The sequence below is a fragment of the Capsicum annuum genome, chromosome 6 (assembly GCF_002878395.1).
Source record: "Capsicum annuum cultivar UCD-10X-F1 chromosome 6, UCD10Xv1.1, whole genome shotgun sequence".
Lineage (NCBI taxonomy): Eukaryota > Viridiplantae > Streptophyta > Magnoliopsida > Solanales > Solanaceae > Capsicum > Capsicum annuum.
This window is the reverse complement of record NC_061116.1, coordinates 6,600,731-6,606,730: the sequence shown is the minus strand read 5'-3', so window position 1 is coordinate 6,606,730 and position 6,000 is coordinate 6,600,731.

The window sequence follows — 6,000 nt, the reverse complement described above, 5'->3', positions numbered from 1 at the left end:
CATGCAATATATCAAAGAATGTTAAGTCCAAAAAAGAGAGATTTAAAAAGGGCTTAGGTGTTTTAGCAAGGTTATTATTACAAAAAGAAAGAGAAATGGATCAAAAGGCTCAAATGGGTTATCTAGGAAAAACTGTTAAGGTTGGAATTTTGCTATGTGACGGGTCAAAAATGGCCTCGGGTCATCCTCCAAACCAATATTGTCTAGGATTTTTCTTTGAGCACACTCGGCGCAAGTTTAGACTACAGATATGTACAAAATCTCACCACACATGGCATTATATTCAAACAGAAAAAAGTTAGTCTCCCAACCAATTTGAGCAATTTGAGCTTAATAAGTTACTTCAAGTCAAGGACTCATCCTTGTAAAGAGAGATCCAAAAATTGAATTTAATGGTCTCACTCAAAAGAGAGCTTAAAAAAATCTTGATCATTTTCACAAAGAAAACTATATTTTTGGTTTTTTCTCAGAATCATTTCATTTCTTGCCAATGGCATTTTGAAAGAATTTTTGAACTTTTGCCTCTTAATAAACAATTAAAGCAAAACCTAGGTGAATGGAAGGAAAAATTATCATTACACTTCATGGGATTCTTTCCTCACAACTTCACATATCACCCATTTAGCTCATAAAACACTCATGGCACCAGTGGAAACACAAACGACCTTATAAAACACTCATGGCACCAGTAGAAACACAAATGACCCTATACCTTTAAGAATGATAGATAGTCAACTCAAGAATTCATGTCTCTCGGGTTACTTTAACTTTACCTGGGGATGATATGGTAAGCACATTAATCAATCACACCATGGAGACACATTCGTAGATAATTTCAACCAAAAACCACCAGTTATCCCACATTTAAAACTAATTGAACTCAAATCTATGATCTAAACATGGTCACATAATGCCCCAATAAAGTTTACATTAAACTTTACAAGTACATAAAGCATGTCTCTGTTATCGACATTTCAACAAACATGTGGTGCGCATGAACGGTAAGAGCTTGAAAAATAGAATAGCTACACATATGAACAAACTCAATGTACCAACTCATCACCAACCACACCATTTGTAATAATATTAACAAAATTAAATCAACCACACTCAATTAAGTAAATAAACTACAAGTGAGTATTTTGTCAAACACAGTGTGTGCACTAGAGTATGGAAACAAGAATTTTGTAATTTAGCATTTGAAACAAGGCACACATTCAAAAATTTTCATCCCAACAACCACACTCAATCAAATTATGCTCAAATAAAATAAATTTAAACCCAAAATAACTTATTGAATGTGATCATTATTCATACTTCAAAGAAAATTTAACTGAGGAGCATACCTTGTGAGCCTGTTAAAAAGAGGAAAATGATGAAAAGAAAGTCCAATATACTTATTCAGGGTTTCATTGTTGAGGTACCTGTTCCAACGTATGCTGTCACCTATAAACACCTGAAAATAAGCTAAAATAGAATTAAAAACACTAGAAAACATCAAGAAAAATTCCATGTGTTGTCTCCCAAGAAGCACCTTAGTTAAAGTCGCCGCACAAGATCTTTTGACTATCATTTATGTCTCCATTTAGATGATTTGAATTGTTGGCCCAACTTTTGATCAACACATCTTTGAGGTACTTTGGGCAAAGGCTAGGGCACTATGATACATCTTCTATCACGCTACTTTAAAGACTTAAACCTTTTACCTAACTTTACATCAAACTTCTGAATAGGCTCATTGGGTACCAATGAGAACATCTAAAATTTACTTGTTACACATTGAATTTTGCATTTCTTGACCTTCAAGTGAGGTGCTTCATTTTTTCCTTTTGGAATGACAAACTCCAAAATGTAAAGAGTTTTCTCCTCATCTCCAAGGTTCATCATTTGCTTGGGTGGTTCGACTTTCATCACAACAACCAAGCATAATGCTAAAAAGTGGTTGGAATGAGGTTGTCTTCCAAATTTCGGAGTCGTATTCTTTTTGAAATTCTTACCTGAAAATGGACTAGAGTATTCACGGAGGATTTTCTTGGTTTTTCCTTTCAACTTTAGTTCCATTTCCTTAATTTTGGCATCCTTCATTGTATTTGGTTTGGTTGGTTGGCAAATCACCAAGAATTCTTCTACATCAAGCTCATCATCAACCACATGGCTTGATATCTTTTCCTTATCAACCTCACTTTGAAGATTGGGTGTATTCGTGGTGCTTGAAAGATTGACCTCCTTACCCACTTCTTCTTCTTTTTCACTTTTTTTTTCAAATACCGCCATGGATTGATGCAAGAGATGCACGTCCTCCTACAATTTAGTCACCCGATCAAAGAGAGTTATAAGCATTGCTTTAATACTATTGCATCCGACATGTTGTTCTTATTTTATCCTATCATGAGACCTATCAAACTTATAAGAAGAACTAGCAGTTTTGTTAGCATAACGAGGGAAGAGGGCATTTGGAAAATCACTTCAATTTCTGTCTCAACCACTACATAAAGAACAATCATACTCCCAATAGGATCAAAATGGTGCACACACCTCTTTCCGGGGTGCGTATTTATAATTTTTCCAAAAGTAGGGTCCACCACAATATGGACATGGATCATCATGATAAAATTTGTAACCACCAACTCATATTCATTATACTATTCCATAGTAAAAAGTAAGCAAAAATTAAAACTATCTAAACAAAAGAAAATCATACACAAAAATTCATAAGTTTGAATCCAAGCAAGTAAGATAAAATTCAAAACTCACTAAATACACCAAATTATTTTCCAACAACGGTGCCATGTTTGATAATGCTCAGCTTACACGTTAATTCTGGTACAAGGCAATCGTTGTCAATATAACTACCCAACTTTGTGTCAGGATCAAATCCACGAGGATCACTATTAGTGGCAATTAAATAAGTTCAAAATTAAAGTTATTTTCTAAATTCAAATATAATATACAAATATTTTTGTGGATTTTGAATTTTTTAAAAAGTGTAAGACAATTCTTGGGCCTCTAAATGACAAATTCAAGATTAAGAATAATTATAGCATAATCAATTAGGAATGGATCTTGGGGCTATCCTTTAATAGAGGCAACTAGTGTGTGGGTACATGAAAATCAACATCAAATATTAGCTAAAGCATGTTTGGGTAGGATCAGTTAAGGATTTCGATACTAACCTTTCAACAATGTATCAAACTATCACCCATAGTTTCTTTCGAATACCTAGTGGGTGTGGTTAATTAATCATCACAAAGCCTCAATTGGGCATCCCTATTTCTAGGATGATGCCCAAGATATAACAATTTCACAATTTATCCTTATTTCTAAGACAATAAAAAGGGAATAACTATTATCTATCTTATTGTTTACAAATGATCATGTCACCTACATCCCTCTTTCAAGGATGATGTAGGATCTAGACTACCTATATCCCTTTTTTAAGAATGAGGTGGGGTTTAGGAAAATTGAGGCTTTCACTAATAAATTCCATTTTATAATCAAATATTTGTGAAACCCAATAACATGAACTAAGAATTAAAGCTAACAATCATAACCCACAAACTTTTTGCACCTTATTCAAACATAAACCCTATAGGAAAAACTAGCAAACTATCAAGATAATAAGAAAAAATAGACCAATATTTCCATCAAATAGATTCATGAAAAATAAAGGGAATACAAACCACACTTTAAATCTCAATGAATCCTCAATGAAATTTGCCAATTCTTCAATTAGGAGTCACTCCAATGTATTCTTATCTTAATATTAGTACAAATATTTTCTCCAAGCTCCATGTGATAAAATCCATCTAACTAAAAGTTCAAAGATGAAGGATGGGAAAAGATGGATAAAAATGAGCCACAAAACCCCTATTTTTGCCCTTGAAACTTTTACGCTCTACCGCGTCGCCCTTTTTGACCGTGTTCACGACTCCTACAATCACAATATTCATATTGAAGTATCCCCCCGCTTGAATTGTTGACTAGTTGCGATCGCGACCTCAGGCTACGATTGCAGTAACTTTGCGGTAACTAAGGGTCGATTTTTGGGCCTGTATTTCAGGTTTTGTTCTTTTGCTGACATTTCTTCTTTTTTTACTTGAATGACTTTCTCATCTTCCCTTTTCAAATTTTCTTATACAAGTGATCATTAAGTAAGAGGTTAACATAAAATCGATGGAAAAACATGGTAATTTAGGCTTAAAAGGTGCTAGAAAATCATTAAATTGATGACTTATCAATCTTCTCCTCCTCAATCTGTTAAGCATGGACCATCACTCTGCATATGTCCATATTTTTAACCAACATATATATTGTATACTCTTTGATCATGTCCTCAAAAACACCTACCATAAACTTTCTCATTCGAGCCCTGGAGTCAGCGACCATAGCTGGTGCACACCTTGTCAATTGAGTCAACTTAGACAAATACTCTTTAACAGTCATATTGCCCTACTTCAAGTATAGAGATTCTTGCACCTTAGCTTTCCATAAATTAATTGGGTAACATCTGACTAGAAATGCATCAACAAACTCATCCCACTCGACTTACCCTTTATCTGCACCTCTATACTACTTGAACCAAGTGTGAGTAACTTCTGGTAATTAGTAAGCAGCCAAGTCAGCACTCTCAGTAGATATGACACCCATGATCTTAGCGATATTCTAAACACTATCCAAGAACTCCTATGGATCCTCCTTAGGATTGGACCCAAAAAAACACCGGAGGATTTATCTGAGTGAAGTCTTAAATTCAAGTTGTTGTCATATTCATTGTTGGGTTAGTTGGGGAAACAACCTGCCGGTTATTCTTAGAAGTCATAGATTTGTCTAATGTTGTGAAAGCATTCCTAAACACATCATGAGAGACCTTCCCATTCAGCGAGTCTTCGGGAACTAACGATGGTGTTGGATGATTCTCATTCCTCCTTATGTTAGTTCTCTTAGGAGGCATTTTTCATAAATGGGTAGAGGATGGGTTAGAAGAAGAACTTTTTACAGAGTTCACACTATCGCACGATATGAATCATGAAAGAAGTGAGACTTTCGTATAATATTTCATAGCCTCTCAGTCATAAATGTAGTGTGCTTCACACCCATCAACAAGACTACTTAATGCGGCTTTCAAACATTGATCTTGGGCATATTTATATATCTAAGCACCGATATTCACCTATAATAGGATGTGTTGTAGGAGGTAAAATGTTTTATTCATATTGTGTTTGATTTATAATTGTATTTTTTAGCCAATTGACAAGATTAGTGATACAGGGTTGATTTTTGATGAAATTGGAGGCAGTTGGATCCATGATGGGAAGAAAGTAATGATTGAAGCTTGGGTATTGATTTTTCGGACATAAGAAGAAGTGGATTGAGCTCGGAAAGTATGCAATTGAAATTGGAAGCAAGTAAAGAAGCAATGAGCTAAGGAAGAGTAAATATTTGGACCAGAGACGAATTCCAGTAGGGGTTCACAATAGGACCGTGATATGGACCCCATCCCATAGAATGAACCATGCAGCGGGACTCTATTCCCATGGACTCATCAACATGGTGGGACACTCATTTCCTTGATGTGACCGTCCTGCTATAAAAGGAACACTTCAACATAATTGTGACAACTTTAGAAGAGTACAACAAAGGCAAAAAACACTTTCAATACTTCTCATAGGGTTCTTTGAACTTCATTATTCAAAGATTACTTTTTGGTATAATTAATTATTCATTTTTGAATTTCAATTTGAACATGAGTGGCTAAACACCCTTGTTCTGGAGTTGTGACCAAAAACATGACTGCACTTTGATATTTTTTCACGTAGTTTATTGTTGAATTATCATATGAATTATTCTTAATCTCTTGTGCTTATTATTTTGATGATTGTCCACCACTAAAATACACCTATATTCCTTTGTGAATTTGAGAGGAAAATCTTAGGTTAGAACGAAGAGTTCAAGGAGAAAGGTTCTCATCTTTTTATAAAATAAGGGATTTGAATTAGCGTC